Source organism: Acomys minous (assembly GCF_964271855.1).
Source record: "Acomys minous genome assembly, chromosome: 12".
In the NCBI taxonomy this organism is placed as follows: domain Eukaryota; kingdom Metazoa; phylum Chordata; class Mammalia; order Rodentia; family Muridae; genus Acomys; species Acomys minous.
The window spans coordinates 6,118,927-6,133,890 of NC_140493.1; the positions used below are offsets into that span (position 1 = coordinate 6,118,927).

The 14,964-nt window shown below is 45.5% G+C and overlaps 1 long non-coding RNA gene across 1 annotated transcript; it reads right to left on the bottom strand.

The window, feature by feature from the left end:
* Positions 1–4,321: 4,321 nt before the first annotated feature.
* Positions 4,322–9,356, bottom strand: LOC311578326. The gene is made up of 3 exons (XR_014772836.1): positions 9,199–9,356; positions 6,609–6,828; positions 4,322–5,225 (listed from the first exon to the last, which is right to left on the bottom strand). It is a non-coding gene; the product is annotated as an uncharacterized lncRNA (long non-coding RNA).
* Positions 9,357–14,964: the final 5,608 nt, after the last annotated feature.

Here is a 14,964-nt window from a genome sequence, read left to right on the forward strand (position 1 = left end):
ATTACGAGAATCAGCCACTATTTGGTGGCCTGTTTCTAATGCTAATGGACCTTCTGGTGTTGGGTTATTTCCTGATCTCTAGCATTTGGTACTTTAACCAGGACCACGTTTCGCCATTCTGAGAGCTGAGAAATGGTATCCCAATTTGTAGGCTGCTGATTACAATGTAAACATTAGAGTGTAATCTTGAAGTGTTTTTCAAATGTTTATGGAGCATCTGTGTCCTTCTCTCACATGCCTGTTTGTGTCTTCTGTTAAATGAAAGTAATACTTGGCTCTTACACACTTGGCAATGGTCAAAGTAAAGTACATCCTTTAACATCTTAGGGCATAAAGCATGGGTGAGTCACAGCTCAGTTTTCATATGAAGAAAGACCAGCCACAGATTCTCTGTGACTTATCATTAGAGTCCATTCTTTGTATGGCATGAAGGAAGGTTTGCAGATGTCTTACTTCTGCTCATATGAGCAGAGAGAGAATCAGCCTTAATTTCTCTGTATATCCCGCACACCTTATACAGTTATAATGTTAAAATTGTATAAGGCTTGTGAGAAATTATGTCTTCAGAACAAAAGAACCAGACACTGACGCTGTACCAGACCTGATAGGATTCATTCATCTCAACATGCTGCACGCTGACATCCTGCATCCTCCTTGCTCCAGCCCCAGGCGCTTCAGCTGCGGTTACCCATCAAAACAGGACAGCTTCCAGGACAGCATTGTAGAAAGCTTCTGATCCCAATTGGTCCAGCATTTCAGTCTGTGCCACCCCGGACTCCTATTAAGCCTGGGATCTCTCAACATTTAGAAACTGGACCACAAATGCAATCCCTGGTTTGCTTAATCATTTTCCCCATTTTTGGGGGGTCCCTTCAAAGGTATTATTTGCCCCAAATCAGCATGAAGAAACCTTAAGAGAACGACATCTCATTTCCTTTAAGGGGGGGTTTGGTAGGTTTCTGATTGCTCTCTGGGTCTACAGAAGCATCTTTTCATCAGGAGGTAGTTATAAGTTATTGTTGGTCTTATACAGAGAGGAGACTAGGTTGGACTCAGGGAGGTCTCTCTTTTCCTTTATCTTTCTTTTGTAGGTAAGGAGATAGGAGCTGAAAAGAAAGAAAGGGAGGCATAGAAACATAGAGGGAGGATAGAACAAAAGGTAGATTATTGAACCTATTTCTTAACTCAAGGCCTTAATTGTTACTCACAAAGGAAGTTATTTTTAATTCATTGGTATAGAATTTTGTATATTGATGCAAATCATGGTCATGTCAAACAACAGTCTAGTTCTATCACAAGAATATATATCCTAGGTCTAACAGATAAATATGATTCTATAGATATATAAGGTAAAATAGTTAAATAAGGTCTTCAAAAGCCTCAGAGACCTATAGAATATGACATTTAAAGATGTTTTCATTATCCTAAGACTGTTTGACAACAAGTTTACTCCTGGCAACACCCAGCCTACCTCAAAGAAGATGATCAACATCGAAGAACCTCCTTATGGAGCTCGCTTCAAATGTAGCAAACTAGCCACTGGGCAAACCAGCCACTTGTTCCTGCCACAGACAGAATTCTGCCTAAAAATGGGCAAGCTTAGATGCAGGCAGAGTTGACGACCAAACTCTGCCAAGACAGGGTAAGCAAGTCCTCAATAGTTCCTGCCTATCAAATATGTCTGACAGAGATAAGGGGCTAGAAGGCCAAAGATGATGCTCTAATATTATAGAGAGCGTTGAGTGACTGCTCAGGCAGTAAACTGTCTCAGTCATTTTTTTTTTCCATTTTGGAAGCTGCTAACCTGTACTTCCAGTTCACTCAAGGCATTAACATTTTATTCCTTCTCAAATCTCTGCTGGGGCTGAAGGCCAGATAGTTTAGTCTTACAATCAAGTTTAGTTGGTTAGGGGATAAGATATTTTTAGATCAAGATAGATGATTTAAGTTAATAGAGATGAGATATGATAAATACTGACTTTCATTCAGAAATTTAGACCCAACAAGGTAGGAAAGATGTTTACTTCAAGCTTTACCAATACAAACAGCCAAGTCACCCTGAATGTAACATTCATAATACTCATGATTGTCTCGTGGTTCTTCCTGATGTATGTAGTTTATCTTGTTCATGTGTAATAATATACATGTATATGTTAAAAAAGAAACATAATACAATAATTATAAAAAAATAAAGTTAAAATTTAAAAAAAAGAAAAGACAGACCAGCACTGTAATGTGTTGGTGGTAGAGCACTTGCGATGCATGCCTGAGGCCCTGCATACGTGACATTGCAAAGGGAAGGAAGAAGAAGGCATGGGAGGAGAGGAGAGGAGAGATGGGCGGAACAGGAGAGAAGAGGGAAGGGGGAAAGAAAAGAGGAGGAAGAGCAAAGGAAGGGAAAGGTGCACAGCCCGTGGGACCCATGGGGCTTCGTGTCTTAAAAATGTTAGGAATTTAAAAGTAGAGACATTGAAAGCATGATGTGGGCCGTGTCTGTAATGCCAGCGTCGAGGGGGAGTATTGTGAATCTGAAGACAATCTGGGCTATGCCGAGAGTTCCAGGCTAGTATGTGCTACAGAGTGAGAGCATTTCTAAAACAAACAGAAAACCCAACACACACACACACACACACACACACACACACACACACACACACACACACATACACACACACAACCCCAATAAATTAAAGCCAAAAGACTTTCCAGACAGTGACAGTAAAACCGAATGTGGGATTCTCTAGGCTTCAGCGTGTGTATCAATGACAAATACTTCTCTGTATTTTTCTGTATTTTCCCCATTTGTTTCTTCAGGTATGCCTCCTTAACACACACTTTGAATGGCCTAGTTCTGAGAACTCAGGCGAGTATTTTAGCTTTTCTTCTATTACTCAAATAAAATTTCTATTTGCAGCTGTCCTACGGCATTCATTCACCAAATTGGAAGATTAATAAAACCCTTTGGAAGGCAGTGCTGACTTTGTTTTAGTTTGCCTTGGTGTTTTTAAAACTACCAAATGCAGTGAATAAATCATCATTCAAAGACAGGGTTTCTATGGTACATTAGTGTGACTATTTGATATAATGGATAAAATTGACTTTCTATAATGGAGCGCCGCAGAAGCAACACTCAGAACTGGTTCTCATGAATTTCGCTTTTTAAATCTTCACTACTTTAGGAAAGATATTTTGGGACCCATAAATGAACACAAGCTTCCACGACGTTAGTCTGGAGTTTTGAGAGAACAACTGTATGCCTTTTATTTGCTATTAGGACACGCCCAGTGAGTCTACTTCTACAGGCTTTCTGCATCCACTCCGAGTTCCGGTTACACTGGCTGTACGTGTGCGAGCAACACTTACACACACAGCGCCTCTGAGGCTGCTTGGAACTAAATCCATTGCACAGTAAAGTTTCCAGATCGGTTGATTCACTCTGAGGAGTTCACATGCGGACCTTCAGACATGTCATTCTATGAAGGACTGACTCTACAAATGATCTTAAACTACAATTACCCTTTTTTAAGCAGAGGCTTCAAATGGATTTTTTTTGCATGATTTCTCACAGAAGATCCTGTATACGGAGCTATACACAATAGCTGAAGGAGTGTGTAGGGTAGCCAGGGTTTGCTACTCTATTGTCTGTCTGTCTGTCTGTCTGTCCGTATTGGAGATTAGACTCATGAGTTTTGCAATACTTGGCAAGGATTTACTGAGCTGTGTGCTGAACCCCTCCCCCCTTCCTACTTTAATTCAGAGACAGGGCCTTGCTATGGGACGCAGGCTGTCCTTGAACCAGCCCACCTGAGGCACAGCAGGCCTTAACCTTGTGCTCCTCCCATCTCACTCTCCGGAGTAGCTGGGATTCCGGGCCTGCGCCACCGGGGCCCAGCTAAGCAATTTTTAGACCCACGTTACTGTGGGTGATTTTATTGGACAGCGTCGTAACAGGTTTCCTGAAAATGTTGAGTCAATAGCTGTCCCCTCAAGAAAAAGTCGATTTGTAATTTATTTTTTTCTGCAGCTCTGTCCCACAAGCTAGTGGCTCAGCTGCAGATCTCCACTCGGCTGCCAACAGCACTTGGGGGCAGGTGTGAGGGGCAGGTGTGGGGGGCAAGTGGGGGGGCAGGTGTGGGGGGCAGGTGTGGGGGCAGGTGTGGGGGGCAGGTGTGGGGGGCAGGTGTGGGGGGCAAGTGGGGGGGCAGGTGTGGGGGGCAGGTGTGGGGGCAGGTGTGGGGGGCAGGTGTGGGGGCAGGTGTGGGGGGCAGGTGTGGGGGCAGGTGTGGGGGGCAGGTGTGGGGGGCAGGTGTGGGGGCAGATGTGGAGGGCAGGTGGGGGGCAGGTCGACAAGCTTCCTTAAGATGAGCCACTGCCCTAGCTTGGCCACTGACAGAGGACGTGGCTAATGGCCAAAGGGAAGAGCTAATGTAAGGACCGTGCTGAAATAAATGTCTTCTGACACATACCTTTGAGTCTTTCCATTCACTGGTGATAGTGTGTAGCGACTGTCGCCTAGCATGTCCTAATAGCAGGGGTTGGACTTTGGGATCTTGCTTATAAATAGTGAAGCCTGGGACAGATGGCTCAGAGGTTGAATGTGCTTGCTGCTTTCCTGAATTCAGTTCCCAGCTCCCCCTTTTGTGGCTCACAACCACCTGGAACTCAAGCCCCAGGAGGCCCCATGCTGTCTCCTGGTACCCACAGACTCCTGCGCTTACCTATGTCCCCTACATAGATACATAGTTTAAAATATAAAATACAAACTTTAAAAATAAGTATTTTAAAATGGCTTTAAGTCTGGCACTCCTGTAACTGTTAGCATCCAGGAGGAAGCGAGAGGCTCCAGAGTTCAAGGCCAACTGGTGCTGCACACGGGGAAACAAAACAAAAGAGTAAAAATAGAAGTAGTGGAGCTTTTAAAAAAAATTTAAGTAAACAGAACCCAAACTCTTGAGCTGGTGTAGTCTCATGGCCCACTCTCAAACTTTCCTGCTCTCTTCTCTGTGTCTCACCAAGGCTACCATTCTGTGGTTACCTTCCAATTCGCATTTGTCTAGGAGGCATTATGGGGTTATAATTTATTGGCCATTTGAATGGCTGATTCTTTTTCTCCATACTCTCCCTCTCTCTCTTTCCTCCTTCCTTCTTTTCGTCTTCATCGTCTTCTTTTTCTCCTCCTCCTTCATTTTCTTCCTCTTCTTCCCGAGCAGAGTGAACATGGATTTCTGAAGGAGTAAGGAAGAATTGAGTGTGGGAGGGATCGAAAGGAGGAATAAGTATGGCCTTCTTTTCTTTTTCTTTTTTGATTTTTGGTTTTCTGAGACAGGGTTTCTGTGTGCAGCCTTGGCTATCCTGGACTCACTTGTAGACCAGGCTGGCCTCGAACTCATAGAGATCCGCCTGCCTCTGCCTCCCCGAGTGCTGGGATTACAGGCATGTCCTGGCTAGCCGATTGCCTTTGTAATGCCGCAGAAGTTCCTCAAATGGTGGGGAAGAGCGTTTAGCTGTTTGCTCCACAGACGCTCTCTTCCACTCTGGCGTCTCCTTTCATGCTGAAGGACAAGTGCTGGCGAGCAGACATGCCCATTCCCCTGGAGTTGAAGGTGAAGGCTGTATTTCCAGGTTGTTCTACAGTTAGTGTCTCTCATGTTCTACCTACAGTCTTTTAAAAAACCTAAGATCACAAAGTTCTCTCATTTCTATATTCACATTTATACTTTTAAAAATTTCCACGTTTTTGTTTATTTATTTATTTTTTTTAGATTTAGTTTATATGCGTTTTGCCCATATGCATATGTGCGCCATGTGCATGTGTGGTGCCTGCATAGATCAGAAAGGAACATCAGGCGCCCCTGGAACTGGAGTTGCTGACAATTGTGAGCTGTCATGTAGGCAGTGGGAATTGAACCCGGGTCCTCTGGAAGCCTAGCCAGTTTTCTTAACCGTTGACCCAACTCTACTCTCTCCCTTACCCCATTAAAAAATGGGACTAATTTCATGTTGGGGCATCAGGGCTGGGTAAAGTTTATTTTTGTAGTAATTATGTCTAATTTCCCCAGTACTGCGTGTTGTCTCTTTCCCTCCACTGCTCTGCAACCCTGACCTTTCTCATGAACCGATGTCTGTGTGGCTCCTACTTCCCTTTGCCTCTCTGGTTTCAATCTGATTACTTGCTCCAGCGTCCTTCTACTGCAGCTCTATGGCCTTGGCATTCAGAAGGCCAGCTTTAAAACACTGCCTGCATCTTCCTGACCCTTAAAATCTCTAGGTGTCTTTAGAAACAGTTGGTCAAGAGATATATATATATAAACAATGCTGTTTTTATTGATTATTTAGATACATTTGGATAGAATTATTTTTACTGTTTTGATATCTTAAATCCATGAGTATAGTACATATTTCTCACCAGTTTTTAGGTCTTACTGTATTTATGGTTAATTTTTTCTTATTTTCTACATAGCAGTCTTGCATATTTTATAGATATTTTAAAAATAATTATTATTTTATGTATGTGCTAGCTAGTTTTTTTTTTTGTCAACTTGAAACATATTAGAGACATATCTGAGAAGGGGCAATCTAAGCTAAAAAAAAAAATAGTATCTCCATACCATTGGCCTGGAGGCAAGTCTCGTGTGCAAGACACATCTTCTTGATTGATGTGGGTGGGCTCAGCCTATGGTGGTCGGTGCCAACCCTGGCCACGCTGAGCAAGCCAAGAGGACCAGCCACCGAGCAGCACTCCTCCGTGGCCTCTCCTTCAGTTCCTGCTTCCAGCTTCTTGCTGTGCTTGAGTTCTTGCCTTGACCTCCTCCAAGAGTGGACAGTTACCTAGAAATACAAGTTGAAACAAACCGTGCTCTCCCCAAGGTGCTTTTGGTCACGGTGTTTCATTATAGCAATAGAAACTCTAAGAAAGACAATGTATATATATGGATGGGTGCTTTGCTTGCACGTATGTCTGTATACCATGTGGGTGCCTGGTGGCCGAGGAGATCAGAAGAAGGCACTGGATTCTAGTCCTGTAGCTGAACTTTTGGCTACTTTATTGGGTTCTTTTTCCTACGTCCCTACACCACCCGTGTTCCTTCCAACCCCTTAACACTAGGTAGGAGAGAATGAAGGTTAGAGGGGAAGGGAGGGCATTTATATTGTTAGACTACTTCCTCCTGATTATGAGCATCGTGTTCCTTGGGGTGAGTTTGATCTTTGTCATCAGGATATCTCTAACCAGCAACCGGCAATCCAGCAATCATCAACAAACAGCTAACAGCAACATCATCAGGAGCAAACAGCAATCAGCAACAGCAGCAGCAGCAGCAGGAGCAGCAGCCCCCTCAGTCCCCTCTGTGGCTCCAGCATTTACCTATTCTCTGAAAAGTCCCCAGAAATCCAAACACAAGCTATGCTCAGCTGGCAAAATCACACCGCTGCCAGAGCATGAGGCAAATCAGAGTCAGCTGCTGTGGATAAGCTGAAGCAGCCCCATAGTCCACACTTAAGATTAAAACAAAAACATATTCATGTTTAAAAAACATGAAAAAAAATCTATGTTTAAAAAACATGAAAAAAATCTATGTTTAACCCCCCCCAAAAAGAGAAAAAACAAAACAAAACAAAACAAAAACACCAAAGTTCTCATTATGTAGTCCCTCCTTTAAATTCACATATCAATTCTTCTAATTTGGCTCTAAGTTATTTTTCATTGTCTATATACATAATCATAGCATCTGCAAATAACATTTTTCTTTATTTACAATAATTATGCCATTTATTCATTTTTATTTTCATATTGCTCTGGCTAGGCTACTCAATGTCCTTTATGAATCTCTCTATATATGTATATTTATTCATATAATGTATATAATATATATAAATTGAGACAGTCTTGGCTGGCCTTACTCTTAGCATGTAGACAAAGTTGGCATTGAACTCATAGAGATCTTCCTGTTTCTGCCTCCAAGTGCTGGAATTCAAGACAAGCACCATCATGCCCAGATCAATATTATCTAATACTATCTATCTGTCTGTCTATCTATCTGTCCTCTCCCTCCCCCCCCCCCCTCTCTCTCTCTGTGTGTGTGTGTAATAAAAGACAATGCTTGTCCTATAATCTCCAAAAAAGATTTGCACTCTGTCATTAGTTACAGTGTTAACCAAAGGCTATCTTGTTTTTTATAAATACTGCTTCTTAAATTAAGAAAATTCTTTGTGGAACTTGAGCTTTTTAAAACTTACCATTGCATATTGAATTTTATCAAAATTCCCCCCCCCCCAATTTTTTTATTTTATTCTGCTAATGTGTTGTATCTATTCACATAAAACCAAATTCAAATCTGCATTTTTTTTTTCAGACTGAATCCACTGTGGCGTGAAATATTCTTGTTTTTACTTTTAAAAATGCTACTAGATTCTATCTGAAGTAGCAGAACCAAAGTTTAGGAAGTCAAGTGCTTGTTGCCACCACATCTCGCGGCATGCCGCGACCCTCAGGGTCCTGTCAACCCTTCCTTTGCTCTCTGGTGAGCGGTGAGCAAGCGCTCTGGCTGCCTGGATTGCAGCTGTCTCCTGTCTGCACCAGGCTTTCCAAGACTCAGCCACTTCCCAGAGCGCATGCCCAGAGCCTCTGGGGTTGTATGATGCCCCCTGTCTGACTCTTGCCTGCTCTCCTGTAACAAGGAGCCGAGAAATCTTGATTCTATATCCAAGATTTTGCAGTGATCCCTTGAACCCATGAAACGGGCACACGTGGCCAGAGGACAGAGAGAAGGTTGAGAGACGGGGCTGCAGTCTTTCCTTGACCCAGAAGTCAATGTCCAAGATCCCGTATCCTGGCACGACCTCAGTTCTGTTCCCTGAAAGCGGCCTGTGAGTAGAGGTCTGTGCCTTTTGTCGCTACTCTTGAAATAAGACCCTAGACCAGCGAGCGTTTGTTAGATAACACACTTAGCTCGTTTCCTCCGTCTAAAGCATGAGAAATGCCTTCAGGCATCAAGGAATTTATTGCCAAACATTTTGAAGCTAATGAGGAAAAAAAATTCCCCCTCATTTTTAAATGCTCAGTGTACCGTGGAGTTTAACAAGCTGCTTAGGAACAAAATGGCAAGTACGATGCCCCGGTCTCATTACTAGCGATTCTGTGACTCTGCTTGAAAAAAAAAAAAGCTGAATTCATAAACAAAACACTCAGCCTTCAGTTACCTCAGAAGGTCGCAGCTCTTCACGACTCTCCTGCCCACATCTTTCAGCTCCTTCAACTTCTGCCCTAAACGTTTCACGATCTGTTCCAATCCTCCAGTGAGCCTGGCTCCCTAACAGCTCCCTGGTCCAGCCAGCAGCAACCCTGCAGAGGGCTTAAATACCACGTTTCCTAGAAGCGTTACCTGACCTGCTCCCCTCTTAACCTCCTGCAATAGGACACACCCTCTGTGGCTCCGTTATGTGTGTTTTTTTCTTCTTTTTAGATTTGTTCAGTGTTGTTTTATGTGTCCAGGCGATTTGCCTGCATTATGTCTGTGTATCATGTGTAAGCCGTGGTGCCTGGGGAGGTCAGATCTCCTGGAGCTGGAATTATGAGTGATTGTGACCTTCTGGGTGGGTACTGGGAATCGAACCCCGGTCCTCTGCAAGTGCAGTAAGTTCTCTTAGCCCCTGTGCTATCACTCCAGTTCCTCTAGGATGCAGTTTTTACAGTGCCTTGAATGTTTCCAGTGATATCATCCCATCCAATGTTGTCCCGTCCAGTTGTCTTCCCTGGACGCTAAGCACTCAGGGAGGAACCGGATGGGTTGCTCGTTGTTGGATCACAAGGCTCTGGAGCAGAACCTAGCACACAGCAGAGGCTCAACAGACACTGAGTGAACGAATAAACAGCCAAATCCTTAAATTCTTTATACTACTGCATCATTACCTCCAACCTGTGCTTCCTCTAAGTGGACCTGCACCAGCGGCCAGAAGACTCTCTGTATCCCCAAGAGCTCCTGGGATATGTAGTCCTCCCTTCAATGGCTGGGTGTCGGGGTGGGGGTAGGTGGGGTGGGGTGGGGGACGGGGAGAGGACAACTCAGGACTAGGAGCCTCTGCTCAGTTACCAGCACAAAGCAGGCAGTCTGGCCTCAAATCTAGCTCTGCTGCTAACGATGCAGGCTGGGACAGGTGACATATATTTTTGTGTGTCTGGGTTACTTTGCTGATGAATTGATGGCCCTTACTACTTGTCATATGGTCGCTTGCTGCTGAGGGATCTGAGGAGTTTAGTACAGTGCCTGGCAGGTGGCGAATGGACAGCTGGACGTTCTCTGTTCGTGGGTAGTAAGTTAGGGGACACCTGTTCCTGCGGTGGACGGCTTTGGTGAGGGACCGGTCAGTCTGTCTGTAATCTGGTAACGGGAACACCAGCTGAAGGGGTGAGGTTACACTCCCTGGTCTCAAGTGGCGGTGGGTTACTGAGTTCTCAACAGCCTGAAAGAGACACCAAGCCCTGGAGAGTGGAAGACTAGGTTGACTAGGTTTATTTAAGGAGACATGGGTGATGCCTCTTTGAATTTCTGCTCCGACACGAACGGACTGAGTGAACAGAGATGTCCTTTGAACGATGAACTCCCTCTTGCTCTTCATCTTGCTCCAGCCAACTACACCGAGAGATCACTAGACACGGATGAAACGGGAGCCCTGCCCAAGACTTCCTTGGCAAGGCTCACGAGAGCTAGGTCTGCAAGGTGGAAGGAAGGAGTCGCTGGAAGGAAGCATTGGGGCAGCATTAGCGTGTCCCACACCGCAGGGTGACCAGACTGATTCCTATCCCAAGACTCCTCTTACTGGTCACCTACCAGCCAAGGTGGCCCCATGACAAAACTCTGACCGACTAGATGTAAGACAGCAGCCACGTGCTGCTGTGTTCTCTGGGAAAGTCTTGCTTTCCTGATTTTAAAAAGGGGAGTGAGGGAGGGAGGGAGGGAGGGAGGGAGGGAGGGAGGGAGGGTGCTGTCACAGAGCAGATGCAGCTGTAGTGGGCTGCCAACCTGCCATTTGCATCAGAGAGACCAAGAAAGGACCCATACTCCTTTCTTTCTTTTTTTCTTTTCTTTTTCCGAGACAGGGTTTCTCTGTGTAGCCATGGCTGTCCTGTACTCACTTTGTAGACAAGGCTGGCTTTGAACTCACAGCGATCCGCCTGCCTCTGCCTCCCCACTGCTGGGGTTAAAGGTGTGTGCCACCGGCCCTGGCTCCCAGACTCCTTTCTGTTGAGGTTTTCCAGCCTTGGCACAGACTCCTAACTAAGGAACTTGCGCACAGCCCAGAGCTTTATTTACATCATGGTGTCTCATGAACACTGGTTCCCCTGCTCTGCTGGGTCTCGGTTCCCTGTAGGCAGGGCTCTGGGTTTGCTCGTTTCTCTAGCACCGGCACGCAGCGGGCATCCCACAGATGTTTGAAGAGTGAGTATTCGTTTCATTTGAGATACACCGTGACTGGTGAACTTGTCGCTGGTGCTGTGGGAAGAGCTCCACATGCCGGTGGAAAGGTCTTGCCAGGGATGAAGATACCCAGAAGACACTGCGCCCCTCCCGTTGGCTAACCCAGCTTTGGAAACAACGGTCTTCTTACAATTGCAGAGTCCCCAAGGGTCTCGTGCTGAGAGCAGGAAAAGACTTGATGTTTGGAGCCAGCCAGAGGGAGAGCTTGTCTCCCAGGAGAGAGATCTCACTGTTCTGACAACTTGTCAGACCTGACCCTTGCCTGAGAGATCAGAGTTAAGACAGGGGCACTGAGCAGGGCCACACTTTGACCAGAACTATGCATACCTTCTTGCTCCAAGACTGCTTACTTCGGCATAGCCTTTTCTGCATTTCACTATTACTTGTGGGCAGATGGCCCATCCTAGTGTGTTAAGGCTACCAGGGTCCAGGATGTGACCCTAACAGTCTGGTGATGTCGGGTGTAGTCAGGGAATGGTGTGAGCTGCTTCTAAGCGGGCGCCTGTGCTCCTGGGCAGAGGTAAAGCCGTGGTTCACAACCGGACTCCTCTGGGTCCTTTCACTTCAGCATGTATGGTAATGGTGAGGGAAGACATTTAGTAAACAGAGAAGCTCAGGCTTTTCTCTAGATAACAACAGGCTTTCCTGAGACCCGGAATTATCCTCCATCAGACAAGAATGGAGTGGTCGGAAGGGCCCAGCTGAAGGCGATAGGATGGGATTGGATGGTTTTCTCTCCTTCTAGCCTGGGGGTGCATCCTTGGGATTCACCAGAAAGTTCTGGACATTTCCTATTTGAAGCTGTCTGGAGCAGCAACTGATTAAGTACAACCACTTTGGAAATCAATCTGGTGCTATCTCAGGAAACTGGGAATAGGGCTACCTCAAGATCCAGCTATTCCACTCCTTGGAATATATCCAAGAGATGCTCCACCACACAACTAGGACATATGTTCAACCATGTTCATAGCAGCCTTATTCATAAATAGCCAGAACATGGAAACAAGTAGATGCCCCTTAGTCGAAGAATGGATAAAGAAACTGTGATACATTTACACTATGGAATACTACTCAGCTATTAAAAACAAGGAAATCCTGAAGTTTGCAGGCAAATGGATGGAACTAGAAATGATCATAATGAGTGAGGTAACCCAGACCCAGAAAGATACACATGGCATGTACTCACTTATAATTGGACACTAGCCCAACAGAGATTTCCCCTGAAAGTCTTCACTTAGCAGGAGACTGGGATAGATACTGGGACTTCCTACTGGAACTCTAGGTGAGAGAGATAAGGAAGAATGGGGAAATAGAAGGATCCAGAGGGTCCTAGAAACCTACAAGAAGACCTTTAAGGCTGGTGGATCTGCATCCAGGCGGGTCAGCTCAAACTACTGTACCAAGAACAATGCATGCAGTAAACCTAGAACCCTATGCAGATCTAGCCAATGGACAGCACATTCTCCACAGTTGTGTGGAGAGCAGGGACTGACTCTGACATGAACTCTGGTGTCCTCTATTTGACCACTTCCCCTTGGTGGGGAGACCTGGGGATACTCAGAGGAAGAGTAGGCAGGCTGCCAGGAAGAGACCTGATAGGCTGTGATCTTATAGTGGGGGACAAGGTCCCCTTCTATCCCAGACCTAGGGGAGGGAAATAAGATGAAAGAGGGAGGGAGGGGGAACGGGAAGATACAAGTGAGGGGATAACAAATGAGATGTAATCTGAATAAATTACTTAAATAAAAATTTAAAAAAAAAAGAAAGAAAGAAAGAAAAGAAATGTCCCTCTTCATTTTCTGGCTTCTATTAGCTGTTGTCTTACATCGCAGCCATGCTGGTGGAAGGTGACATCTCAGGACTGTCTTTCCTTATCTGCTTTCTCCACTGCCTGTGGTGGTTCCTGTTTCCTTCAGCCAGGCTGGCTACTGAGCCAATTCCCCAGAGCCTTTCTGTCACCTGCATCTGTCGCCCTCGTTCCTCCACAGTTTCTGCACCACATAAGCATGTTAACGCTTGCGTGACAGCCTCAGGTCTGCTGGGGTCTTTGGACCTCAGGAGATTGTAGTGATGTTGGCTTGAATTCTCAACTCCTGCCCTATGGAGAGCCGGCTACCTTCTTCAGGATTGCCTCTGGTCCCCAGCAGACTTCTCTCTGACGGGAGGGTGTGTTGGGGCTGTGGAGGATGGAGGGGAGGGCTGGGGGAGGACACGACACAACACGGATGGGACACCTCAGCTTCTACTTCCTTCTGTTGAAGAGTCTCTGTGATTTTCCCACCATTTCTGTGCTAAGCCCCTCTCAACATTGCAATCACAGGATTAAGGCGCTGCATGATTTCATTTCACATGTATCTCTCACTTTCAGTAAGACAGTTTATAGTACTACATACAACCAACAGTTAACACTTCCACACGGCCCATAAAACACGTTCTTAGTGAGTAGGGTGTGTTAGCATCTATTCTGTGCTGTGATTTCTCAGGTAAAGGATACTTAAGTGACTTACTACAGCAGTAATGGAGAGACAACTTGAAATTGAATAGCCATAGTCCATATCCCAATAGAGTCCTGGGCGGGTGAGTTGTGTCCAGGCCACGGGCACAGGACACACTGTATATACTATGCAGGCACAAGGTTCTGAAAGGTTCTGTGCAGTGTTGCTTCTTATGTGAGTTAAGCTGCAGCCCCACTTGGAGCCATTACTTCCTTCATGAAACCTTCCTCTAGTACAGAGGGCCGACTGGAAGTTCTCCTAATTCTCTCCATACTGGAACAAGCCGCCTGTGCATTTGCATTACGAAAAGCCACACAGGTTGAAGGGAAGTTGATTGTAAGACCTATGTGACCCCAGGGAGGAAAAATGCCGCTGTGCTGAAGGTTAAAGTTTATTCTTTTGGGGGGAGGGGTTCCCTATGTAGCCTTGGCTGTCCTGGATTCACTTTGTAGACCAGGCTGGCCTCGAACTCACAGAGATCCATCTGCTACTGCCTCCCAGAGTGTTGGGATTACAGGTGTGTGCCACTGGACCCAGCTAAAGTTCATTCTTTTAAACAGTGAAGTAATCCACAGCAGATCTGGTGTCTTTATAAAGTTTCTCCCCTAGATTTTACACATTAGCAAATGGCTAGGCTTTTTTTTTCTGCTGCTACTGATCTGCGCTCTCTCTCTCTCTCTCTCTCTCTCTCTCTCTCTCTCTCTCTGTGTGTGTGTGTGTGTGTAAATGTGGACTTTCGCACCACCTAGTGGCATATTTTTCCTTGCGGTTTCTTGAGTATCAAATACTAAAAGTTACCATGAAGCCAAAGAGAGAGGATAAATTCCACTTTGAAATTTGTTTCAAAGCCACTCTTTAATGGGGCTTGGCTCCCTGACACCCGAGACTGTCCTCCAACATTTGTACTTTCTGTGCTCTCCAAGCTGAAGGAAACCAGCCCACATCTGTCCTCACAACACAGCCTGCTGACCCTAGACAAACCTGAGTTTGTTGCT